Genomic DNA, 27,972 nt, shown 5'->3' on the forward strand with positions numbered 1-27,972 from the left:
GTTTGAAGCCAGGTCGCTGAAGAGACAAATGCATTAACCTCCTGCCTCATGTGGTCTTCTAGATTTACTTCACGCAGTGCTCTCCTCATATCATCACTAAATGGAGCAAAGCAAAGAAAAACTTGGTGGAGGGTAAATCTGATTCCCCCCCCCCCCCCGTCCCAGTCCCCCCATGACAAAGCAATGCAAACCACTGACCCCGGGACTGTGCAGAGGAGAGAGACAGAGCTAGGATAAGATACTTGAGTCACTGCCAAAATACTAGTAAACAAAATAATACTCAGTGAAGTGGAACAGGCTAACGTGCTAAATGTGCATGTTGATCAAAACTGCCCTGGAGATCTGTAAATTGTCCTTTAAATGACAAAGTCACTTTGTATGGCAACAAAACCCAATCATATCCCTGATGCATGTTCATGGCACACATACAGTGTTGCATCAAGACACTAACAGGAACCTGTGCTCAGGGATATTATTATGTGCAGCTAAAGGGAGTCTGGTTGGTGCCTGATGAATTTGGGAAGTCTATCAGCTTTTGAATAACTCTTTGTAAAGAAAGTAAAAGAATCTCATACCTCTTGTTATGGAAAACAAGGAGATATGGCTATGAGAATATATGGAAAGTCTACCAAAGAATTACAAATATTTGGGCCAAGTCCCTTTGAAATCAATAGGAATTTTGCCATTCATTTCCAAGGGAGCATTATTGGGCCCCTACAGGTAGAAATATGATTTATCTGTAGGTATTTTCATGGCACTCACCCCCTTAGTATATGAGCACCTCACTCCCCTGGTGCGTGTGTGCTACAAGTCTTCCTCTGTACTGATCCACAGAGAATACGGTGTTACAGTCCCCACATACCGAACTTTAGCTCCACCTATGCCTGCTGGCGCTTTTAGCTCTGGATCTCTCCGGTTCAATGCACAGAGTGTCGGACAAGACGGCAGCCATCATGCTGTCATTATCCCCATTGCAGAAATGGCCAAACTGAGGCAAAGAGAGATTTCATGATCTGCCCAAGCTCACATGGGGAGTTTGTGGCAGAGCCAGATGTCCCGACCCCCGGTCCTTTGCCTCAACAACAAGACCATCCTTCCTCCATATTTGACCCCTTTAGTCCATCCCATGCCCATGCAGGATTGCTCCCTGCAGTTTATTGGTCTGCTCCTAGAAGCACTCTGTGGAGCTCAGTGCACAGAATGGGAGCTCAGTGCACAGAAGGCTTGTATTCCAATGCCATCGATCCCTATACCTTGGCTAAAAGTGGAATGAGATTTGGCCGGTCCAACAAAACTGTCCCTATCCAGTCACTGCCTGTATTTGGGCTACATCCAGAAACCCAGCTGAAGCCATAGGGGCCTTTTCACTCAAACGCTTAAGCCAAGGTGATGCACTGCGACTGTGATGTCAGGTTGTGTCAACCATGATGCATTATATTGCAGCCCAATATGAGGAAATTAACAAGCCAAACTAGTCAGCTCCTTCAGTGGAGCTACACTAGTTTACTGCAGTTGAGGATCGGGCCCAGTGCATTTAGACACTTGAGGACTGGATGCACACTCATGACTCACCATTCAAGCCCCAATGTCACTAATGTCTTCACTGCAGAGTTAACCTGGGTCTGAGCACCTGGGATAGCCTAGCCTGGGTGTAAGCAGCCATACTGCAAAGCCCTACTCGAGTTACTATGTCCTCACTGGTACTTTGCTCACCCTTGTGTGGTGCTAGGATTTTGGGGGGCATATCCCACAGAGCTTTGTGCTGCCATAAGCCGAACTGTTCTATTCTTCTTTCCCAGTGAATTGTGGGAGAACCTGTCTGTCCTTCTAGGCACACAGGGAGAATTGTGGGACAGCACTGGAGGACAATCAGCACTCGAATAATTTTCATGCATCTTCACTGCAAAGCGGGTGGGTTACCAGCCCGAGTAAAAGCAGCACCCGAGTTCTAGCCTATAGCCCCAGACAGGCCAGCAAGCCTGGCTGAAAGCACCAATGAACTCAGGTGAGACATTGTGAGTGGACATAAGGTGACAGTCTGGAAAGAGCCTGAGCTAACTTTTCAGAGAAGACATACCCCGAGACGCTTAGTTCAGTCATTCAATTGGGTTAGCTGATGATTTTCCAACACTCCTACTGCAAAACTGCACATCTAACCTGAAAATGAGTTGTTTATTGAGCTGGGAGGGCAATTAACATACTGTAAATCCATTTGGGATTGATTAAATGAGCCAGTGCTAGAAGATTTGCTTTCTGGCTAAGGTTGGAACTGGTGTGTACAATTATTTCCCTCTCACCAGCCAACTTTAGAGGAAGGGACTAAAGCAAGATGTTGCTTAGGAGCTATCTTAATTGTCATTACTGCAACTGACCAATCAGTCTATTATCTGATGTTGCATTCACTTGTGCCTTCCCATTTATCTCTATGACTGACTGAAAGGTATCTGGGAAGAGAAGAAAATAAATCCATTTGGAACAAATTTGCCATAAATCTGCCCTGCCACTTTAAGGAAAAGCAGCAGTTTGAAAGCATTAAGAAGAATAGATTTATTATGTCTATATTCCCCACCTCGCGGGAGGCACAGATCCCACTGGGACAGGAAAGCAGTCACAGAAAAACAACCCGAGAACTTCCAGCAGAAGCTGCTGATGTGAATGACAGTTTGCTGGTGGGAATAAAATGGTTCTTGTTTGTTCTGAGATGGAGATAACAGAGTCAATAGGTCAAGTGGTGTGGGACTGCAAAAGCCCCGAGGGCAATGTAGCATAATAAAAAATGAGGGATTCAGGGCAGAAAAAGTCATTTCCACAGGAGACTAACTTGCAATTCAGAAATGGCTTAGATCTTGTCTGTATTTAAATAGCCACTGATAATTTAACTCCATTACCTTTCTGACTTAAAAGTACACAGACAGTGTCCCTCCGAAGAGGCTGTTTTTGGATCTGAAGAGATGTGCCCAGTGGCTAATGAAAGTCTAACTAGGGGAGTTTCTTTCCTAGACATTAATCTTTTAATCAGCTGGGCAATAGACTGGACATTACAAAAGCAGCTTTGCCTCTCCTGGAATTGACACCTCCTCATCTATTATTGGGAGTGGACTACATCTACCCTGATCAAATTGGCCCTGTCAGAACTAGTTCTCCACTTGTGAGGTAACTCCCTTCTCTTCATGTGTCAGTATAATAATGCCTGCATCTGTAATTTTCACTCCATGCATCTGATGAAGTGGGTTCTAGCCCAAGAAAGCTTATGCCCAAATAAATGTTAGTCTCTAAGGTGCCACCGGACTCCTTGTTGTTTTTTAGACCGGACATAGTTATATAACTGATGGTACGCTGCACATGGGGACTGATCCAAAGTCTGCCGAAGTCATCGGAAAGGCTCACATTGACTCTAACGAGTATTGGGTCACCGCACCAATGCGAGTGTGAGAAATTATTGTTACTAGCTGTGCACTTCAGCATTTTCTGTAATGCCCATGGATACAATATCTAGGTCATTAGATCCTGGGTCTTTGTGTACGCCAAAGCCCATGAAGCACTGCTGTCTGACAAAGGGTTGCCCCTTAGTTGAGCTTGGGAAGTAGTTTGCAGCTGTAGTAGAAAGGAGGAGCAGAGCGTGAACGTGGGGCTACAAACCAGAGCTGAAAAGGCAGCAAGGCTCCTTGGGAGGTGGTGGAGTGGGAATAAGGCACTCTTGTTCTGGAACAAGAGCATCCACACGTGGAGTTAAGCAGGAATAGATGCTCGGGCGAATGTGATGCTCTGGCGAAAGGCACTAAAGAAGTCCAAAGTATTATTATTCTAACTGACTGGCAACCCACACTCATGCATTCCAAAGCTTGGCACATCAACAATAAAAAGATCAGCTGTTCCACGTGAATTTTAGCACCTTTCATTTTTTTGTAACACAGAGGATGAGATTGAAGCCAAGTCTGGTGTTTAAATAAGGTGTATTGTGTAATCAAACCTCTGGCCAGCAGTGGACACGCTGTATTATCTGTAAACTACAGAAATATCCCCCATTACTGCTAGCAGAGTAGCAGAATGGGAATTTTCATCTTGTTAATTCTCAGTGGTATGAAACTATGAGGGTGTGTGGATTAACCTAAAGAGCAAATTCATTCTGTGTCATCACTTTAACGGCTGCCTTTCACTATGGGAGTGGGAGACGTGCTGAGCCTTCCCTGGCCTTTTCTCAATAAAAGCCAAGGCACAGATGACCACATAGGAGGGCAAATCAAGACTTCAGTCAGGTTTTTAATTGCATCTAAAGCAGAAATTGTACCTATTTCCTTTCCAGTTGTAAAGAAGAGAGAAGCAGGGCCCAAAGAATATAACTGAATTCTCTGAGACAGCAGTATTATCGCTATTGTCTTGAGAACAGGTGTGGGAATTGTCCCTGCCTCCTCTAGGAGTTCTGTCCAAACCTGCCTCAAAATGCAGACACATTATTACTTACAATATGGTACCGCCTAGGGACCTCACAAGACATTAGGGCCCCATCCTACTAAGCACTGTGCAAACACAAAATAAGAAACAGTCCTTGCCCCAAAGATCTTATGCAATCTAAATAGATAAAAGGTAGGAGGGGCAGCAGAGGTAGGCAGGCCATTTGTCCAGCTTCAAGCCAGACAGTCCTGTTGTTGTAAAGTTTGTCCCTGGCTGGTATGGACATAATACCAGATCATGGTTTTGTCGGGTATCATGCAACCAAGAGGCTCTCCTGTATTCCGGGGATGTGTCAGCAGCCACCCTAAGTCATAGGTGATGTAACTTGCCCAAGCTTGCACAATAGCTCAGTGTTGGGAATAGAATCTAGGTCTCCCAACTGCCCAGTCTAGTTCTCTGTGCACCCAACCAGAGTGTATTTTGCTCTTGTTGCCACACGATGGCCTAACTGAGGTGGGACCAGACGAGTCTGGCTAGGTCACAGAGCAGGAAGTTGTGCTCCAAGTTCAAACTATGATGTACATAACTCCATGCTAGTGTAAACCCTATCTCCACCCAGAATTAGTCTGTTGGACACTGCTGCTGCCCCCAGTGGCCTCTCTGCCTGTATTGCTGAATAATGTGTCATTTTGCCCAGGAATAATTAAAAAAACACAAAACACCCTAACAAGCCCATCACCACGAGGCCAGGGTGCTCTCAGTCACCCAATCCGCCTGGCCCAGCCCACCTTTGAAGTGGGAGGATACAGAGCCGCTAGTCAAATTTCAACTGCTGCTTTTGATTCCTTGGGAAGCAGCTTTTTAAAGTAGGCTTTTCCAACCTCAGTTTGGCTCACAACAATATTTCCTGACTTCACAACTAATGTCAAGTTGTAAGTCTCACCAACTCGGTACTATCATGGATGCAACTAACCCAAAGGGGATGGAGGAGAACGGGTGGAGCTGAGAACTCGGGCCCGCCTTTCCCATTTCACCTTCACACTGGCCCACAGCATTTAGCTCAGGACAGAGCACAAAATAATGATGGAAACTAATGAGATGGCATCAGAGGAGCGATATTCTGCTCCAGCAATCACATGAGACTCATCCAGTGATGAGTCCAAGGGGTACATTTTTATTGACAGAAGGACAGAAAACAAAGAATCGCCTTTGTCTGAAAACAAGGACTTAAGCTCAAATCTTGGGTTTGATTCGATTCAAAAGCACTTTCACTCACCCTTCAGCCTTGTCTTCATTAGTAGTTTACACTGTGACAGTTACCATGTGTTAGTTAATACCAGGCTAGAACCCACCTCCTGCCCTGTGAAGACACCCTTAGTCATAGGTTCTGGAACTTGGGGTTTGGGGGTGCTGCTACACCCCCTGGCTTGAAGAGGTTTCCATTATATACAGGGTTTACAGCTTGGTTCAATGGCTCTCAGCACCCCCACTATACAAACTGTTCCAGAACCACTTAGTTTAAAGTTAATTTACCTCATTTAGGGTTGGATTTTTTTTTCTTCCTCTTGGAAATTCCCAACCCCTGCTGTATAACAACTGCACTCTACAGCTGACATAAGTTTTTGAGCAGGTGTAGGACTGCCCTCTTGGTAATTTATTTATTCATTCACAAAGTGATTACTGTTGAGGATTAGTGGTGTAGTGACTGGGAATGGTACGACTGTTGCCAGAAGTTAGAGCTTGGCAAAGTCTCAGGGAAAGAAACAGCTCAGTTAAAGGAATCTTTCTCTGTTGGACTGACAAATTCAAGGGACTGTTCATGGAATGTGGAACCTTTCACCTCCAGTCACCAGTTAGAATCTTGCCCCCATTAGGAGTGATGGTAAGTCAATACCATCTGATGGCTATTCATGAGCTTGGGAGTTTCATGTTCATTCTGGTTCTAATTAAAAGGTGTCCACCTCCCAGACCCCTCCCCACCATCACAAATGGTACTAATTGACAGTTTGTTTGTCTGCTTCATCAGAGAGGCTAAGGGTTGAGACACATTGGGTGGATAGGACGGGGTAGCTTATGCAGCCTGTGGATAGACGAAACTTCAGTTTCCAGAATTGTTAATCCTGGTCATTTTCACCAACACTAAATTTGATTTAAACAAGTAGGACGATAGGCTGGAAATGCTAAAGGACCCAAACTGTTGTTTTGTCTTGTGGTTAGTGCAGGCAACTCATGCCTGGCCTCAACTCTTGGCTCAGGTATTGACTCATTCTGTGCGTTGATGCAAGTCACTAAGGTCAAAATATTCAAAAGTTTCTCACGTTTGGTACCCTACAATGGAGGCAGCTCACAACGGGGAACTCAGAGAGTATAGGCCTTTGCCTCCCTGTGCCTGAGTTTGCCATTTATAAAATGTGGGGAATAACTATAGACAAAAGATTTTTGACTGCTGCAGTGTTTTTTTATATAAACAGAAAATGACTAACAGGGACATTTCCATTGAAAGTACATTACTGTAAAAAGTGGGGAGGGAGTGCTGGGAAAATGGAACATTTGTTTTTCAATAACAACCTAAAGTATTTTGAGAAAAAATATTTTCCTTTTTGTCACAATTCTCATGACGAAAAAAGAGAGTCATTTCCCCACCAGCTCTGATAATGATGCTTACTTAACTATTTCACAGGGATGTTGTTGAATTACTTAATGTTTATATCTGGTCACAATGAAAGTGCTCCTTCCCCCCAGTAACCAACAGCCCAGCGATCAGGGCACTCCCCCAGTTCATGGGAGACCCAGGTTCAAGTGCCCAACCTGCCTGAGTCTGAGACTAAAACCTGGTGTCCCACATGCCAGGTGCTCTATCTACCATGCTCTTGCCTGCTCTGGGGTGGGCTGGTTTTATTCTCAGCCAGCCTATCCTGCACCCGAGGAGCCTTTCCAATGAAGAGACTTTCACTGAAAAATTCTCAATAAGCTCTAAATACCCCGTCCTTGCTCACAATAGCACCCTGACCAAGATCATGGTTTCCTGGTGCTAGGCATGGTATAGATACACAGTAAGGGACATTTTGTACCCCAAAAGAGATTACAGTCTAATCAATAGGACAGACAAATGGTGGGAGAGAAAGGAAGAATCATTATTTTCACTGAGCAGGTAGGTTAAGTGACAGTCTCATTTATCATACAGGGAGTCTCTGGCAGGGCTGAGAATTGAACTCACTTTAAGTTCCAGGGCTTAACCACCAGACCATCCTCACTTGTCAGAATGCCTTAGAGCAGAGATAATATCTTCCACAGGCCAGAGAACCCAGTCAGTGTCGAATACAGAACAGCAGTGACAACAACATGGCAACCTACTGGTGTTAATTTCATGTACTCATCTACATAAATTTGGGATGCTGAATTACATTTTACCTGATTTAATCCAACCACCCTCCCCATCAAAAGAAAATAAACCCATGTGGCTTGTTGATATAGGGGTGTTTTTCATCTCTAATTGCAGGATGGCTTGGGCTCAAGTCTCAGATGTTCATTCAGGGGACTAAAGGGTTATATAGGTTTTCAGTTCTAGGCTGCTGATTCAGATCTGCCCAATCTGAATAGCAAGAGAAAACTGTTAGGGGTTGATGGCTGACTAGGGGAAATGATTTTGTTGGTCCAATTCCCAGCAAGCAGGTGCCTGCAACACAGCTGGCCATCCAGAAGTGAATAGGCCATGGAGGCTGATCTCACCCTAGCAGCGGATCTGCTCAGGGTGTTGCCCAGGTTTAGCAAGGTCGTGTCTGTGTGTGCGATGGTGGGGCTTGTCCTGCTGCACCTACTCTGTGGATGGGGGCAAACACCTTCCACCAGCACTAACTTCACATGAAAAATTAAACCAGAACAAACATTATTAACAAAGTGCACAAGCAGCAGGCTAAAATAACTGATGTTGTAAAAGTATATAAACAGCCTTGCGCGATACATTATTAAAAACAGCTTTTTGTCAGGCAAAGTGAAGATAAATGTAGAGCGAGAAGGAGCAGGGTGAAAGAACTGCCAGAGCAGAAGAGAGAGAAGCAATGCCAGTGGGTGGCTAATACTCTTCAAACCCTTCAGCTGACCATGACTGAGCCCATAAATGAGGGCATGCCATCTCACAGACAGCGGCATAGCACCCACTGTGTGATGCCCAGGTATTGTGGTCATGGGCCCCTCAGGCATGTTAATAAGCAAAACCTATGATCTATTATGTGGCCACCTATCCCGTCCCCTTGTGCATTGAGCAGAGGCTAGGACATTGCCCCAGAATGATGGTAGGGTGGTACTGTACAGGTGCAGACCATCCCTGACTCTGTAGGGGGAGTGCAGGTTCCTCACAGCTAAGTCACAGAAGAACATAAAGGAGACACACCCTGAAGAACTGTGCCAGCTGGTAGCTCTGAAGGGCAGGAGACATCTGGGGGAGGAGCAGTCTCCTTCAGGGTGAAGATGCTTCCCGCATAGCCTGGAGATAAGAGAGAGAGAGGAGAGCACTGTCAGTCAGGACCCTCCATATATCCCAACCAGCTCCAGCAAGCACTAATGTATATTATATGTGGTAAAGCACTTCATACCTGATCCCTGATTGGTGTCTCTAGGTTCTAGAGTAATGTGAATAAAAATAAATTAGTGAAGACTTGAAATACTGTCTTGAGGTGGTTGGGAATTTTTCAAAGCTTTTTTTGTAGGAACAATACTAATTTGTCAAAACCAACACTGTTCTTGGAAAAGGGTTGGCTTTCACAAATTTCTTATTCCCAAAAACTTTTGAAAAGAGTTTTGAAATGGTTAAAATATCCCCCCCCCTTTTTTAAAAAGGTCCATTATTTCCACCAAGACAACCTTTTTTGTTTAGAAATTTAACATTTTTATTATAAATTAACTTTTTTTAAAAAAAGGTCAAAATCAAAACAAAAGGCTTCAAAGCTAGCAAAACAAAGCATTTCAACGGAACCAATCCACCTTTCATCCCAATTTGGGATGGGAGAAGTTTTTAAATTCTCAAAAAGTCTTAGGCGATGGGAAACCTCATTCCTTAATACTGTCCTCATGACACAAATTAAGCTGCAATGAGCTATTTACTAAGACCTTGCTTCTGAGAGCTCTTATCACAAGTCAACCAATGAGGTCAAAATACATGCTAACAAAATAAGCACTTTCTTCCCTCAGTTTTGGTCACATCATTTCTTTAGGCTTGATCAACATTTAATGGAGCCCTAACAGTGCATTAAATGTATTGTTAGGCCCCTTTGCCTAATGTCACAAGTTACACGAAAACACCAACAGCTTTATTGTATTCTATGTCCGGAGTTACCCAAGATCTGTTCCTCTAGGAGCCACATGCTGGCAATTTGCTAGGAGACCCAGGACCACTCCTACACACCACAGTACCCTTGTTTATCACAAATAAAGACACTTAAGGCCAGGTCTACACTGAAGAGTTTGGTCGACCCAGCGACTTTGCTCTAGGGTGTGAAAAATCCACACCCCTGAGTGATGTAATGAAGCCAACATAACCCCCAGTGTGGACAGCTCTAGGTCAATAGTAGAATTCATCTGTTGACCTAGCTACTGCTTCCCGGGGAGGTGGATTAACTACAGCGACGGGAGACTGCCTCCTGTCGGCGCAGTGAGTATCTAAACTGAAGTGCAACAGCAGAGCAGCTGCTGCAATTCTAGTGAAGACGTAGCCTTAGTCATGTTCTCCCAGCCTGATACTGGGATGTTTTTGTTTTCTGTGTACCGCACCTTTACTTTACAAACCTGACAGCTGCCTAAACTGTTCCCTAATTTACCGCAGCCTGTTACAGGGGTGACACACACACGTGCTCAGGACATTTACCTTGTTCCCAGCTGAAAATATTGGTTTCATTTGTCATGTGTGGAAACGCGTGACCCTTGTGGCTTCTTTAACAGACGAAGGGAAATTGCTTATTGTTTGAGGGCAGCAGTACTACAAACACTAAGACAGGCTTTCCGCACCGGTAACAACTGATGCAGGGGTCTACTCAAAAGGAGCTATTTGCAGTGCACAGTGACAGCTTTACTGGCCCTACAAAACCCAGGAACTAGGCTACATAGTCATGAGCACCATCTACCAACACCTTCTCTACTAACCATTTACCTATATGCAGGCATTACGTACTCTAGTAATGTTCATCCAGCACTTAAGGGCTACATCTTAAGGTTCAATAGGTGTCATTTGGCTCTCAGGCTGGGGACCCACCTCCCCTTTGAACAGGGCTGTTGTTGTGCCCTCTAGTTCTGTCCGCTCTTGCCTAATCAGCCAGTGTCTTCAAGTGCCGAAGGCTGTTTAGACATCTTATTTATGCAAGTGGCTGGGGGCTTCAGATGGCTGCAGCAGCAGCAGCTGCCCTGCTGTGCTGACATTCAGCCTTCTCCGAAGCCCTTGACGTTGTCAGCTCCCCTCTCCTAAGGCTGCAGTGTTGGCATGCAGACAATTGAGGAGCATTAAGCTTGTTGATAGCCAGGGCAGGGGATGCGGGGCCCCGAAGATGCCATTTGGGAAGGAGGGGTGTGCTTGGCCTCCTTGTGCCAGGAATGTCACAGCTGCTCAGAGTGGAAATTCTTCCCTCCTCCACTCTTACAGCCTCAGATCAATGGATCGGTTTGAGGTCTGTTGACTTCCAAAGCAGCCATCCAGCCAATGACACCTCAATATTTCCCTCCTTCAGGAGACAAAGGGAAGGAAGGCGGCCTGGCTCTTGTCAACTGTGGAGCTGACAGCTTTACAACCTCACTGGAGAAAGGAGCTGAAAGAAAGAGCGTTAGATTTAATCTGTGCTGACAGGGATGGGTGATGGGTATTTTTATAGCAGAGGAAATGTATCGAAGAGGGGAAATTAGACTGAAAGACGATAAGGATCTGGGCCTGACAGCCAATTAAGAGATGTTTACAAATGATAAAACCGGAGAGATCAAAGTAAATGGACTCCTTTTTATTACAGTTCACTGAATTGTTGGTAGGTGTCCCAGTCCAGGGTGGTTGTTGCCACTAAACTTGTCATGCTCTCTGGCATTCGGGGTACTAGAGATGGAGCTGTGATAGCATCTGGACAAAACTTGGAGCCGCTTGGATTCCAAATTTGGGAGTGTTCAGAGAAGCCCAAGACACAAAATTCAGACCCAAGTCTTTCTCAAAATTTAGGGGAAAACAGTTTGGATCTGGTTCAATCTGCTTATATTAAATACCCTGGTGACTTATATCCTCCTTATACATTGCCCGATAACAATAATCAAACGTTGATTCTGAGAAATATGTCTACACTGGCAGAGTTACAGTGCTGGCAGTTACAGCACCGCTCAGAGACCGCTGAAGGGAAACCACTGTTGTGTGTTCATACCGTCAGCTGCCTGCACAATAGCGTGATCACACTTGCAGCTCTTGCAGCTGTATTCAAAGCGGTGCAGTCTGGGCTGCTATCCCACAGAGCATCTCTTCCTCTTCTGCCACTAAGAGTTGTGGAAAGGTTGCGGGGCATCCTGGGCCCTGTCCTAATGCCCTGTGACGCATTGCTTCGCAGCCCAACAATCCATGTGCTTCCATCCACATTTGGCTTCATCTTTCAACGGTTTGTGTACTGAGTGCTCTGTCTCTTCGGTCTGCAGGAATGGATCCTGAACTGCTGACCAGTATGCTGCTCGCTCTGACTAACACATCACAAGTGGCAGTGGACTTATTCCTTAAATCCCAAAGGCAAGAGGAGTGCGACATTGATCTCGCCACGCGTACTAGCTACGACACGAGATTGCTTGTGGCATTCACAGAGGTGCTGACCACAGGGGAACACCGCTTTTGGACTTGGGAAACAAGCACTGAGTGGTGGGATCACATCTTCATGCACGTCTGGGATGACGAGCAGTAGCCGCAGAACTTTCAGATGAGGAAAGCCACATTCATTCATAGGACTGTGTGATGAACTCACCCCAGCCCTGAGGCGCAAGGACATGAGAATGAGAGCTGCCCTGCCGCTGGAGAAGCGCATGGCAATTGCACTGTGGAATCTGGCTACTCCAGACTGCTACCGATCGGTCGCTAACCAGTTTAGAGCAGGAAAGTCGACGGTTGGACTCGTATTGATGGAAGTGTGCAGGGCCATTAATCACATCCTGCTCCGAAAGACCATGACTCTGGGCAATGTGCATAAGATTGTGATCACTTTGTACAAATGGCCTTCCCTAAATGTGGAGTGGCGATAGATGGCACACATATTCCAATTCTGGCACCAGACCACCTAGCCATTGAGTACGTTATTCTCCAGGTGCTTGTGGATCACCATGGGTGTTTCACAGACATTAACGCAGGTCCAGAAAGGTGCATAACACACACATCTTTTGGAACACTGGCCTGTTCAGGAAGCTGTAAGCTGGGGCTTTCTTTCCTGAACAGAAGATCACCATAGGGGAAGTCGAAATGCCCATTGTGATCCTGGGAGACTCTTCTTACCACTTAATGACGTGGATTATGAAGCCATACATGGGGCACCTTGACAGCAGCAATGAGTGGTTCAACAACAGGCTGAGCAAGTGCAGAATGACTGTTAAGTGTGCTTTTGGCCATTTAAAGGCCCGCTGGTGCTGCCTATATGGGAGGCTGACCTGGCCAATGAAAATATTCCTATGCTTATAGCCACATGCTGTACGCTCTATAATATTTGTGAAGGGAAGGGTGAAAGCTTCACTCAGGGCTGGACCGCTGAGGCTCAGTGCCTGGAGGCTGAATTTGAACAGCCAGAGACCAGGGCTATTAGAGGGGTGCAGTGCAGGGCCATAAGGATCAGGGATGCCTTGAGGCAGCAATTTGAAGGTGAAAGCCACTGATATTTGTTGCTATGCTCGGGAGTGCAGTGCTTGTAATGCTAGGAGGTGATTGCGATTGGTGCAGACGATGCACTATGAAGGTTTAAGAAAATTGCCTGTTGCTTTGCAGGGCTCTGTTTGCTTTCAATTAATAGAATAAAGATGGCTTTCAAACCAAAACAATTCTTTTATTAAAAACAACAACCAGAGGAGAGAGACAAACAAAAAAACCCACATCATCACTGAGGGGGGTGGGGGAAGGGAGGGTCCCATGAGGAGGTCGGGTCCTGGGATGATTAAATATTTGTGTATGTCCAGGGATCATATCCAACCTTCTCCTTTGGAGTACAGTGCAGTGGGTACTGTACTTCTGCAGTGCTAAACTGCAGAAGGACAGATGTTGAGTGCAGTACTTGGGTACTGGGAGTCCGCAGGGCTGGACTGTGATGGGGCAGGAGTGGAATGCAGCGGGTACAGACTGGAGCCAGGAAGTTGATAAGAGCGTGTTGGCGGTGACTGAGGGGCGCATGGGAAAGAGTTTTGCGACAGTGGCTGCAGGGGAGGGCGGGCGTGGAGCTGCTCGGTTTGCAGTGCTAGTAGCACCTCGAGCGTGTCCGCATGGTGCTCCATAACATTTAAGAGTAGCTTCGTTCTGGCACGCCGCATTCTCTTTTCAGTCCCTGTTCTTGCTGTCCCGCCACTCCTTCAATTCTTGGTTTTCGGTCACGGAGTGCATCATGACATCACGCAGAAAGTCCTCTTAAGTTCTTCGTGGCTGCTTTCTAATTCTGCGCAGCCATTCAGCCAGCGATAACAAAGAGGGAGGCTGGGCTCTAAAGGTCAGATCTGTGAAGCCAAAATGCAACATTTTACAGAAGCAGTATTGTTTGCAACACACAGACCACTGATTCAGCAATTTAAAACACAGCCACTATTCTCATACCTGGCACTAACTGGCTGACCCCAGGCAAGCACACATGAGCCACAAGACCCCCAAAATGGTGAGTAACCTCAGGAGCAGGGGAAATCAGTGTTTCAGGACCGTACTGTACACTGGGCATGTGGCTCTTGGGGAAAGCCAGCGCTGTGGGGGGGGAGGGGGCTTACAATCATTCCTGTCCCCACATTTTCCACAGGCTATGTTCATTATGGAAGATATCTCGCTGCTGAGGGTGAGCAGGGAATCAAGGGAGGGTCTTCTCCAAGACTGCAGCTTCTTCCCTGGCCCATATGCGGCTCGCCTGTGTACAGCAATGCCCCCCTCCCCCTCCAGTGACGGCAGATTGGAGCGGGAAAGTTATCCTTAATGGGGCAAGAAACAAAACAGCTCTGCCAAAGAACCTGCAGCAGCGGATTGCCCAGTATCTCCATGAGAGTTACCAGGTGCCTCCTCTCCTGTTTGCACCTCACCAAGCTCTGACAGCTGTGACTGGCTAGCCTCCTCCACAGTAGAGAAGAGCTCCTGGCTGCATGCATCTCTGACCCCCGAATTGTCTTCTGCCTCTGGGTCCCCCTTCCCCCTCCACATCCTCGTCCAAGATTTCCTCCTCCTAGCTCAGTCCACTCTCAACTGGCATACGAGCCACCGAAGTATCCACAGTGGCCTTTGCAGTGAAGGTGGCATAGACACCAAGTATAGCATCCAACTCTTTGTAGAACAGGCAGCTTGCGGAGCAGCAGTTTGCCTTCCATGCCTTGTGGGTAGGCGTTCCGCAGCTCCTTCACTCTGACCCGGCACTGCAGTGTGTCCTGGTCATGGCCCCTTTCTGTCATGGATTGTGAAATCTGTCCATAGGTATCATAATTCCTACGGCTGGGGCGCAGCTGGGACTGGACAGCCTCCTCTTCCTAAATGCTGACGAGGTCCAGCAGCTCGGCATTGCTCCAAACGGGGGATCGCCCGGTGCGTGGAGCAGGCATGGCCACCTGGAAAGATGCGCTGACACCACTGCACGCATCACCGAGCAAACAGGAAGGGGACTTTCAAAATTCCCAAGGAATTTACAGGGTAGGATGACGGTTGGTCACCTGAGGGCAGGGCAGTAGAGTTCAAACCGATGACCAGAGAGGCGAGAACAGGCATTGTGGGACACCTCTCGGAGGCCAGTCACAGTGCTGTGATGGACCAGGGTGTCTACACTGGCACCACGGCACTGTACCCCCAGCGCAGAAAGCTCTACGCCTCTCATCGGGGTGGTGTTTTTACAGTGCTGTAACGGCGCAGTTTCTGCTCACTAAGTGGTGTGGCAGGGTGTGCGCCTCAGGAGTTATAGAGCAGAAAGCTGCTTTACTGCACACAAACTTGCAATGTAGACAAGGCCTGAGAAACATCAGTAGATACAGTTGGTAATTGTAAGGATTTCATTAGCACTAGTGATGGGCAGAGTGATACGTTTATGTGGTTTCGATGTTTATCCTGAAGCTTTTTGATCTAGAAGTTGATCTAGAAAACTAACAAGGGATTTTATGTGAGATTTCCAGCTCTTACTGGATTGGTCTGGGCTGAAAATACATTGGGAACAGCCCTTTCTGTGATTCTCACTTAGTATTTTCTGCTTCCAATCTGGACCAAAACCAAGCTAGGTATAAAGAAAAGGAGTACTTGTGGCACCTTAGAGACTAACAAATTTATTAGAGCATAAGCTTTCGTGAGCTACAGCTCACTGCATCACTTCATGCTAGGTATGACGAGGAATGTTCATCAGTGGCAGGTATAATAGGCCAGGAGAGGCTAAGAATCCCCTAACCCAGGCCATGGCCATGCCCACGCTCTGCCCCAAGACTCCACCCTCATTCCCCCGAAGATGGCAGGGACTCAGCTCTGGCTGGTGGCCTAGAGCTTGGGGCTTGGCTGGTCAACAGCCTGGGGTGGGTCAGGCCAGAGCTTGGGCTGGCTGGTGGCGGCTTGGGCCAGCTGGTGGGCAAGGGGGGAGGAAGGGGCAGGGTCTCAGACAGAAAGGGTGGGGGGGGTTCCTCCCCGAAGGGGGGGTTCATGCGCCGCCCATGGGAGTTTTACAATTAATAGAAAAACGCTACTTATATTTTTTAACTCCCAACTAGGGTAGCTGGGCAGTGCTTACTTTTAAGTATTTAAATATTCATGTGCATTCAGTGCTCATGAAAGGTACTCGTTTAAAAGCAGTGGAAATGAGGGCTTGATCTTCAGAAGTACCCAGCCACTCAGCAGTTCCTACTAGGGTCAATGGAGGGGAAGCAGGCAAGGTGCGATCCTCCATTGTTCCCAGTGGGAGCTGCTGGGTGCTATAAGCACTTTTGAAGGCCTGGCCCTGAAGTCCTCCCTTTAGCCACAGAGTAGAAACAGCATCTTTTAGCAGGGGTTAGAGTTCCCTGTATACCACACTGCATGGGCCTCAGTTCTGTCCTGGGCCACCAATCTGATGAGAGAGAAGATTGCTCAGTCACACTGAAAGCTGGAGTCCATGACTCTGAATAGAGGCAAAATGGAATTGAAGTCAGTGGAACTGCTCCCATTTACACTAGTGGTACCGATTCAGATATTTCTTTGATGTGGGGAGGGCAAATTCTAGTTCTCCCCCTCCCACAACTCACTAGGGACCTTATTCTTGTCCCCACTTGTCTGCTTCCGCTCCTGCAAGGACCTTGGGTCTCCCTCGGCTGGGGAGTCTCCTATACACAATGCATGAGGAGGTGCTGCCAGGAGTTGACTTCTAGCGGGACTTCCCGGTGCTCCACTGTACAGTAACACACTCCCCTAAGCCAAGCTGACACATCATTTGGTCCTGCCGTGGAGGGGCTCAGCCAAGTTTCAGTCAGGTCGCAATGCCATTCACTGAAATTTGGCCTGGCTGCCCCCTGTCCAAATGAAGGGGCAGCTGGGGCAGATTTCAGTGGTGGTGTAACCATGCAGCTAGAGCGATGTTCCAGACTGCTCCGGCAGCAGCTGTACTGATTTAGCACAGGACCACTGCTCAGAAGTGGTCGAACCATGGCCCCCCGGATCCATGGCCTCTGGAACTTTGAGGAAATGCAAAAACCCAAGGGAGGAGGGGGATTCACTGCCCCCATTTCCCCTAATGAGTGCCAGTGGTTTACACAAACACAGTTTGGCCCTCAGTCTTTGGGTGAAGCTGTCAGCAAGTCTGCCAATTAATGCTCATGTCAGTCGTGATAAGGCCTGAAATCACCAAACTCATTTCATGCAGGCTGCTGACCAGCTGCCAGATGGTAATTTTTGGTCATTATGAAGCTGGGTTGGATGGGCACTTGCATTTTAGGGTACATGTACAGTGCAATCAGAGGTGTGACAGCAGCATGTGTAGACATATCCACGCCAGATTTGATCTAACTAGCTCCAACAATAAAGGCAATGAAGCCGTAGCAGTACAGGTCAGTCACTGGAGTACCTACCCAGGGTCCCGGGCAGGGCTATACAGTCTGTAATACAGTGGAAGCTACAGAGCAGAACAATGGTATAGTCAGCAACCTACTTGCCTCCCTACCCACCCAAATACAGACACGCCTGGGTACGGCAGCGCACACAGCAAGTCTCACCAGAGCCAGGAGGCCCATCCCTAAACAGGAGTTGCCACAGAAAATTCAGAAGGCTGCCCCTCATTATCTTTAAGCAGGAGAAATACCACATGTGCGCCTGAGATTGTGAGTTCAACGCAGTAGTTAATATCATCTTGACATGGAAAGGCCAATGAACTGCAGGATATGGCACTGGAATATGTTTCTAAGAACACAAAGCTTCTGTGTCAGCAACCTTTTCCGTCGCTTGCACTTTGGGGAGTAGGCAGTTCCTCTCCAGCTCCTCCAATTTCCACCACGTCATCCCCGAAAGCTTTGCAGGTGACTAATGGAGCAGCAATCGCCACTGGCTCAGGAGGTAGCAGGATAACCAAGCTCTTACACTGGAAATCGCTAGTAAGCTTAAGCAGCCAAGCTCATCCCTACTAGCTAATGATATAGAACACCCAAGGGGAAAAAAGATTGCCTAGGATTAATTCAGGAGAAGTCCGAACTGAGATTCTGCTTGCACCTCGAGCCGTTTGAAGACACAGGAGCCGAGTCTGGATTTCCAGCTAGCAGAGTTCTTTGAGTTACCAGTGGATGGTACAGGAGTATGAACAGATGGATTCGAGAGAGAGGCTGCTGACACAACATGAGTTTCGCCCTCTGCTTTGGTATACTGGTATCGAAGGAATTCTACTGTAGACACCCAGGAGCATCTTGGGTAAAGCCAATGCTAGCCGTGTTGTCCCTCTATTCCTCCCTGTCTGCGGGCCTGATCTTGCACCCTAAAGCGTGCCTCTCGCACCAGCAGAAGCTGGGCCAATACAAGATATTCCCTCCCCCACCTTGTGTCTCTTGCACTTCAGAGGCAGTTTTGCTGTTGATTTCAATGGAAGCAAGATCTGGCAGTTGTTAGACAATGCTGTATGTGGCCTGATCATTTCCCTGGGTGCAAGAAAGTACAGAGAGTCAGAGTATGAACGTGCCCTGAAACCAGCTAGTGTGAGGTTCACTCCGAGTGCCTTTCCCCAGAGCTCTTCTGCCCACTGCTGACCTGCACTCTTCCATACTGCCTGAGCACCCAGGCCATGGTGAGCAGCCTTGCTGGGTCAGCCAAAGCTGACGTGCAGGACGAAGGGGGCACTTTAAAGCGGTCTAGACCAGGGCAAAATTCTTCTCTCCTTTACACCACTTGCTGATGCCCAGCCATAAGGGAAAGCCTGTACCTGCAAACCAGCATAGCTCCCCTGAGGTTAACAGCGCTCCAATGATTTGCACCAGCTAGGGAACTGGCCTACTCACGTGCAGCTAATAGGAATACTTTGCCTTTAGGCAGTGCTTTTAATCTGAGGAACTCAAAGTCCTTTACCAACATCAATTAGGTCTCACCCCCCCCCTGTGAAGTAAGCTAGCAGTCAGGAGTGACGAAAGCTCCCTAAAAGTCGAGGGGGGAGGAGGGGGCCCACCGGCGCCTGAACCGTGGCCCAACCCCCTTCCCCCAAGGCTCCACTCTCACATCACCCTTTCCCCCGAGACCCCATACTTTTCCCTGAGGCCCACCCTTGCACCGCCCCTTCCTCCAAAGGCCCCATCCCCCGCTCTCTCCTCTCCACCCCCTCCCCACATTGCTTGCCCTTATGGCCAGTAAAAAGTAATGGGGCCATGGCCCCTTGGACCCCCTGTTCTGGCCTCCCTGCTAGCAGCACTGTCCCCATTGTACAGAGGAGCCATGGAGAAATATTTTCAAACTGGATTACCTAACGTTACCAATCTAAATCCACCTGTAGGAGCCCACATATCTGGCCCTATATTAAGAAGTGCTGCTCACCTGCTGCTCTCATAGACTTCCACAGAAGCAAGATCAGACCCATGAAGTGAAGCTCAGACTCATGGATGTTAAGGCCAGAAGTGAGGGACCAATACAATTACCTGCTGCATAACACAGACAGCCGTGGGATTTCACCAATAACCTCTGCATCAGGCCCACACCTCACTAACCAGCCTGAGGCCAAGGAAGACGGGCAGCACGTGTTTAACCCTTGACTATTCTTCTCCTGCTGGGTGTCATCATAGATGAATGACGGATCATTAATAAATGCCGTTGCAAAGCTGTCTGGGTGGTGAGATCTCGGCTACCTCCATGCTAGCCTGTCTTGTTGCCCAGGGCAGTGGCACAGGAGGCCCTACCAGAGGAACACATCCTCCATTGCTCTAATTTGCTATTAAAACAATTATAGGCTTTTGAGTTTGGGCTTCTTTCCAGAGGCAGTAAATCTCCCTGTAAGGCAGTTTCTGTAACTGCACCACTGCTGACAGCGCCCATCAATTATGCTGAGCTCCATTATAAGCAACACCCAGGTCTTATCATGCAAAATGCTACATGACCAAGGGCAGCAGCCTTCGTCCCGCAGGCTCTGTGGGCGGACGTACCAACCTGGGCCTGGCACAGGGCAGATACCAGCTAGCTCTTCAGGGCTGTTTCTTTCTCCGCACGGGTCTCCGAGTCTGAAGCCTGAAAGATGTTCAGTTCTTGTGAGTGGGGCCGCGCACCCTCACCTCCCAGCAAAGTCACTGCGAGTTGGGGCGCCTCAGCACCGGTCAGAAGAGCTCAGCATCTTGCAGGATCAGGCAGAGGCTCATTCCAAGGCCAGAAGGGACCACTGTGATCACCTCATCTGACTTAGTGCATCCCACAGGCCAGAGAACTGCCCCCTCGAGCAGATCTTTCAGACAGACATCCAATCTGCATTTAAAAGTTGTCAGCGATGGAGAATCCACCATTCCTTGATCAGTTGTTCCAGTGGTTAACAACCCTCACTGTTCAAAATGTGCACCTTACTTCCAGCCTGAATTTGTCTAGCTTCAACTTCCAGCCACTCACTCCTGGGGTTAGACCTTCCTCTGCTAGACCGAAGAGCCCTGTAAACAGAGCTGGCTGCCTCCTGTGCACCCCTTTGTGGCCAGGTGTGTCTCTGCGGTGCCCTGCTTATAATTTCTCCCTTGAGAGGCTCCTTACACAGACTCCATGGGCTCTTCGGATGTGGAAATACCCTTTCTGGGCTCTGAGATTATTCACAGAAAATAACTCAAAACGAAACTCAAAGTCCCAAATTAAAGATCCACAAACAAGCATTTCTCTTCCTTCTCACAGGCCTCCCTGTCTGGAGAGTTTTTGTCCTCTTTCCCTTGCTGCTCAACATCTCTCCTGCATTAGCAGGCTAGCAGGAGCCTTAAGGGACGTCTATACTGAAATAAAAGACCTGCGGCACAACCACAGCTGATCCGGGTCATCTCGCAGGGCTCCAAATTGCTGTGTAGACATGCAGACTCAGGTTGGAGCCCAGACTCTGGGACCCTCCTCCTGCTCTATTCTCCCTGAGCATCTTCACCCCCTCCCCCACAGCAGCTTGCAGCTACTCTTCATAGGGGAAGTCACCTGATCCTGCTCAGGTGGGGCTCATCCTGGGCTGGCTTAGCCCCAGGCCCTCCAGCCCACAGGAAAGTCACCCTGTTACAAGCCCATTATTAAAGTTTCCCCATGTACATACTAAGGGCTCAACTCTGCAAGTTGCAGTCCTGATCCAGCAAAACATTTAAGCAGGTTTAGCTGAAAAATCCATTAAAGAAATCTTTTCTGAAGAGGCAGAAAGCAGAGAGCAGAGGCACTCCTGGCCTTCAAACAACCTCCGAATCTCTCCAAGCTCATCGTCAGAAGCAAGCTCCCCACAGACCAGGACCCACCAACTCAAGGCAGCATCAGACCCTGCCAGAACAGATGCAAAACTTGGAGCCATATCTGCACAGCTACAGTGATCAACATCCCCCACAACACACCTTTCAAGACTTTCTCTTCGGAGCACTAAATGCTCCAACAACAATTACATGGGTGAAACCAGACAGTCACCAGGCTCGCAAATGAACTCACACAGGAAAATGATAAAAAGACAAAGACACCCTGTTATCACCTGCGGGTGAACACTTTTCACAACAGGTTTCAGAGTAACAGCCGTGTTAGTCTGTATTTGCAAAAAGAAAAGGAGGACTTGTGGCACCTTAGAGACTAACCAATTTATTTGAGCATGAGCTTTCGTGAGCTACAGCGAGTAGAGTGATCACAACGAGATCACTCTATGTCTGACCTCTCAGTCCTCAGCCTCAAAGGAAACCTGCACAGCACTTTCAAAAGTCAAGCCTGGGGGCTGAAATTCATGACTCTGCTAGACACTGAAAATCATGGACCGAACAGACACACTGGATTTATGGTTTATTACAACAATCCGTAACCCACTAACCCTCTCTTTGTCCTATGACCGCAGAGGTGTTAATGGGCCACTCTACCGTGAATGGTCCCTTACAATATGCGCTAACTGCTTATGCTAAACAATCTGTTCCACCTTGCATGTAGCTGTGATTCTAGGAGTGCCTTTCACAGACCTGAAAAAGAGCTCCATGTGGCTCAAAAGCTTGTCTCTCTCACTGACAGAAGTTGGTCCAATAAAAGATATTACCTCCCCACCTTGTATCTGTTCTTGCCAATGTAACCCATCCAGCTTGACTTACCCTGCTCCACTGTCATGCAAAGCAGTGAACCCCATAGAAAACAAATATCTCCCAAGTGACCAGGGGTAAAATTTTCAAGAGCGCCTAAGTGTCTTAGAAGCCAAGTCCCATTGACTTTCAGTGAGACGTGGGCTCCTAAGTGCCTACATCACTTTTGAAAATGAGACTTTAGGTGCTAAGTCACTAAGGCCCTTCATGTTTCAGAGTAGCAGCCGTGTTAGTCTGTATTCGTAAAAAGAAAAGGAGTACTTGTGGCACCTTAGAGACTAACCAATTTAGCTCACGAAAGCTTATCCTCAAATAAATTGGTTAGTCTCTAAGGTGCCACTAGTACTCCTTTTCTTTTTAAGGCCCTTCGGAAAATGTTCCCCCAGGCCAACTCCATTCCCAGCCTGTCAGTTCTCTGCCAAATGAGAGCCCCCAGCAGCAGTGGCAACAGTAGCTGGTGTATTTTTGAAATCCATTTCATGGGTGGGATGTAAAACCAGATCCTGAACCCTTATCAATATTAAAGATCCTACAGCACTTTTCAGAGGAGTAGAGGTGATAGCCCCAGAGGGCTAGGCATATTCCAACACAAGCAATTCCATTCAGCCTCAAACACCTCAAATTTCCTACCTGGTTTTGGTTGAATTGTAACCCTCGTCTTCGCTAGCCTAGTTGTTTTCTGTCTCTCCCACCATTTTGCTAACACTGGTGCTGCATGGCAGCAGGGGCGGGAGTCGTGCTGTTCTCCGAGCTAGCACAAGGAGAGCTTCTGTTAAACAAATCCACTCTTTTATTCTTAACTCTGCATCCCCTGAACAGGGTGCCAACCAGAGCCTGCTGCTAGGTGCAGCAGGCAGCTCTCCGTTCTGAGCCGCACTCATTAAGTCATGCATGGCCACAAAGAGGGCGACTGCCCAGGTCTGCTTTCACCACTGGCACTGATTGCAGTTGAGTGGGCATTATGGCAAGTCTGCCCCGGTTTCCCCTTTTCGTTTGGCCAATCACTACTTAGCTCTGTGTCTGGCAGTTCCGCATGACGACACCAACCCTCCAGCCAGGTCATGAATAACCTCTCCCTTCTGGGGGAGTAAAGAGCCTAGTGAGTCAGGATGCTGGTAAACCTAGTGAAGGGCTTGCGGTCTGCAGCCTCTTGAGGTTTAGCCCTCTTTGCTCCATAGGCTTTGCTAACCCCTCTGCAGGGCCAGGGTTCGTAAGGGAACCCTGCTCCATCCACTCCAGGGACACTGCATGAAGCGGATGGAGGCAGTTTCTCCCAATCCCTAGGCTTATTCTACCTACCACACCTCTCTAGTAGGCTGTTGCTCAGACTCATTTTCTGTGATCCTCTTCTTCTGGAGCTACCTGAGCAGATTCCCAGGACCCTACTTTCAGTGGTTCCTCACCCTCCCTTCTGACCTGCAGCCCTTTTATCTCCCCAGCTGCTGCAGGGTCACGATCAGCTCTAGCTGAGGAGGTGGAGGGCCTCCCTCCCTGATAACCCTTTAGTGGCTGAGACAGCATGACAGTGACCCTCTGAGCTCTCCAGCCATTTCCCCCACAGTATCAATGGCAGCTGCCCCACGCAGGGGTGAGAATACAGACCAGCCACTGGCATTTTAACCACCAGGCTGAAACCTTCTCAGAGCAGGCCTAGGTTAGAACACAAGCAGCAGCTGGCTGCACCATCACTCTCACTGGGGCTGCCACTTGCAGAGCCTCCCTGGTGGCAGTGAAATGATGGGAGAGTTGGAAACAAGTGCTAGAGGAGACTAGGCCTTTCTGCTCTAATCTGCACTGGGCTGTTGCTTTTAAACAGATGCTGCTTTTCAGCCCAGAGGTGGGTAAAACAACTGCTGTAGAATATTAGGATCTTTCTGGAAGAAAGGCTCTCTCTAAAATGTGAGCCATTGTTATAACCACTCTCCGGTATTGTATAAACAAACAGAGACCTCTGAGGCTTTGGTTTTCCTGCGTTAAAATAGTCTGTGTCCTCGGAAATGCACTATGTTAACAAAAGAGGAAATGCGTGCGCTTTGCCAGAGTGGTCGTTTGTCCTTTTCTCACCAGTGATGCGTCTGGCCCTTGACTTAAAAGGATATACAAATATTTTAGCAACTTCCTTGTTGCACCCTCTCAGCTGTACTGCAGCTGCCACAGGCCTTGCTGTCCTGTTCTGCCTCATATTGATGGAGCCATAGTAAATTGAAGCCAGAGTGCATGTTGATTTCCTGGTCACTGAAGTTCGGCAGCTGGTCACTGCACATCCTGCTTAGTGTTACTACACCACTAATGGGCTGTTCTGGGGAAAGGCCTAACAAAAATCTCTGTTTCATTCAACGCAGACTTCTCAGGCAGTTCCTAGTGCAGGGACTTAGGGAATGGTTGCCAGGACTCCTGGGGTTCTGTTCCTGAAATTGCCACACCTTAGGCAAGTCACTTAACATTCCCAACCAGAATTTTCAAAAGTGACTAGTAATTCTGGGGGCCCAACTTGAAACACCTTCAAGGGGCCTGATTTGCAGACAGTGTGGAGCCCCCACCCTCTGCAAATCAGTCCCCTCTAAGGCATCCCAAACTGGCCACCTGAAATCACTAGTCATGTTTGGAAATGTAGGTCTCTGAGTTTCAGCTTCTTCATCTATAATCTGGATTAACACTCTACCTCACTAGAGTGATGTGAAGTTTAATTCATGTTTTCAAAATGCTCTGAGACCCTCACATGAAAGAAAGTACAGACATGCTAATGAGAAAATAACCAATTTATTGACTAATAAGCAAATTGATTATTTTCAACTCAATCCTTTTGTTTGGAGCAAACCAAAAGTGTGAATGTGCATATGTGATGGGAAGAGAGGAGACAGACTCCAGAGCCCTGGTTGTGGCACAGGAATTAGCATCCGCTGGCAGTGGGCATCAGCAATGGATGTAAATGAACTGGGGCAGAACTGGTGTACACTTGCGGCTAAACTGCATTCAGTGCCAATTCAGCTGCACTTGCTGAAACCCACTGTCAGCAATAGGTAACTTTCATAGTATAGGTTTCAGAGTAGCAGCCGTGTTAGTCTGTATTCGCAAAAAGAAAAGGAGTACTTGTGGCACCTTAGAGACTAACAAATTTATTTGAGCATAAGCTTTCGTGAGCTACAGCTCACTTCATCGGATGCATTCAGTGGAAAATACAGTGGGGAGATTTATATACATAGAGAACATGAAACAATGGGTGTTACCATACACACTGTAACGAGAGTGATCACTTAAGGTGAGCTATTACCAGCAGGAGAGCCAGACAATCCTGCTGCACGGGCTGAAATTGTGGAAAAGCAGCATCACTTGCCCCATAACCTCAGCTGTGCAGAACACAATGCCATCCACAGCCTCAGAAACAACTCTGACATCATAATCAAAACGGCTGACAAAGGAGGTGCTGTCATCATCATGAATAGTTCAGAATATGAACAAGAGCCTGCTAGGCAGCTCTCCAACACCACTTTCTACAAGCCATTACCCTCTGATCCCACTGAGGGTTACCAAAAGAAACTACACCATTTGCTCAAGAAACTCCCTGAAAAAGCACAAGAACAAATCCGCACAGACACACCCCTGGAATCCCGACCTGTGGTATTCTATCTGCTACCCAAGATCCATAAACCTGGAAATCCTGGACTCCCCATCATCTCAGGCATTGGCACCCTGACAGCAGGATTGTCTGGCTATGTAGACTCCCTCCTCAGGCCCTACACTACCAGCTCTCCCAGCTATCTTCGAGACACCACTGACTTCCTGAGGAAACTCCAATCCATCAGTGATCTTCCTGAAAACACCATCTTGGCCACTATGGATGTAAAAGCCCTCTACACCAACATTCCACACAAAGATGGACTACAAGCCATCAGGAACAGTATTCCCGGTAATGTCACGGCAAACCTGGTGGCTGAACTTTGTGACTTTGTCCTCACCCATAACTATTTCACATTTGGGGACAATGGAGTGGGGACAGGGTGTGCTTGGGGAAGGAGGCGGGGTAATAGCTGGTAATAGCTCATCTTAAGTGATCACTCTCATTACAGTGTGTATGGTAACACCCATTGTTTCATGTTCTCTATGTACATAAATCTCCCCACTGTATTTTCCACTGAATGCATCCGATGAAGTGAGCTGTAGCTCACAAAAGTTTATGCTCAAATAAATTGGTTAGTCTCTAAGGTGCCACAAGTACTCCTTTTCTTTTTTCATAGTATAGACAAAGCTTAAGGGACTGATTCTGATCTCATTTAGTGTGAATCAGGATTAACTCCACAGCAGTCCAATGAGTATTGTTTTTCTCCCAACTATCTAGTGTAAATCAGGATTAACTCCACTGTTGTTACTCTAGCGTAAACCTAGTATGAGATCAAAATCAGCCTCCAAACATGAAAATTCAGACTGAAATTAGAGAATTCACATCTACCAGTCTCATAGGGGAGGGAGCACACTGAGTGTTCTGTAAAAGGCTTTGCTAAGCCTTCTTGGTACAAAGGAGATAAGTGCATGACACACAGCAATTGCTCCCTCCCACCTTTGAAGAGCAATGGCATTCCTAGGATGCTTGGGAATGGAAGGTGTTGAAGGCTTTGAAGTGAAGTACTTGAGCAGTCTATTTTGACTTCTCTGGATGCATCACGCTCAGGTCCCTATCTAAGATGACTTTTCAGCTTGTTTTGACTGCTTTCCAAAGGTGCCATGTTTGCTCCAACTGATCTTTCCCTCCTGTCCTTTCTGTTGGCCATTCATCCTTCCTTGTGCTCTGAGGGTGGAGGAACATCTTTCTAAACCCCCCGCCCCCAGAAGGAGGACTTCTGGCACCTGATCAACATCCTCTACAGCATAGTCTCTAAGTTGCCACAAGTCCTCCTTTTCTTTTTGCGGATACAGACTAACACGGCTGCTACTCTGAAACCTTTCTAAAACCAAACTCAAACTGAGTCAATACTTTGGATGCTATTTCCCTGTCAATAGAACCCTCCGAGAAGCATGTGCAGCCCCCTCACCAGAGCAGGAAAATCAGAATAAGGCAGCTAGCTGGGAAGCAAAGAGAGGAAGGCTCAAATCCTGAGAAACTGGGAATCTCTGCATTAGTACAGAGACCAATAACACTGGGTGATATCACTTACAACTTAATTTCTCCTGCCACCAGGAGCACATATTAAGGTATCAGAAATAGCTGCAAGAGTTATCATCTATGTGATGACTTTGTAGCAGGAACTACAGTCATTTACACAGTGCCTTTCATCCAAAGATCGCAAAGCACTCAATACATTTACAGCCCAATCTGCATACTATACTATATATAATATGCTCCAGGTTCTCAGCCTGGGGGGTCCACAGCCCCAAAAGGAGCCAGGGAATCATAACCACCCTGCCTTTCCTGTATTACTAAATGGAAGAGAGATCCCAGATAGATGGTTATGGAAAAGATTGGGAACCACTGTAATAATCTATATATTCGTATATTGAGATCTATACATGGATTATTTCACCCATCATCTTAATGCAGCCACCTTTATGGTGGAAGGCATTCGCGTGTAAATAACACACATGAACATAAAAATTAATGTGCACATAGGTTTTCCCATTCTACTGTATATACTGGTATTCATTTTTTATTCATGCTAATTAAGAATTAATTAATTCTGATCCATTCAAACCCTTAAGGGTCCA

The 27,972-nt window shown here is 47.4% G+C and overlaps 1 long non-coding RNA gene across 1 annotated transcript in view; it reads right to left on the bottom strand.

The window, feature by feature from the left end:
• Positions 1 to 6,900: 6,900 nt before the first annotated feature.
• Positions 6,901 to 27,972, bottom strand: part of LOC122462941 — a 131,687-nt gene continuing 110,615 nt past the window's right edge. The window contains exon 3 of the long non-coding RNA XR_006285838.1: positions 6,901 to 8,875. This is a non-coding gene — a long non-coding RNA (uncharacterized LOC122462941). The remainder of the gene's footprint in view (positions 8,876 to 27,972) is intronic.

This window comes from Chelonia mydas, chromosome 14, assembly GCF_015237465.2.
Source record: "Chelonia mydas isolate rCheMyd1 chromosome 14, rCheMyd1.pri.v2, whole genome shotgun sequence".
NCBI classification, from domain to species: domain Eukaryota; kingdom Metazoa; phylum Chordata; order Testudines; family Cheloniidae; genus Chelonia; species Chelonia mydas.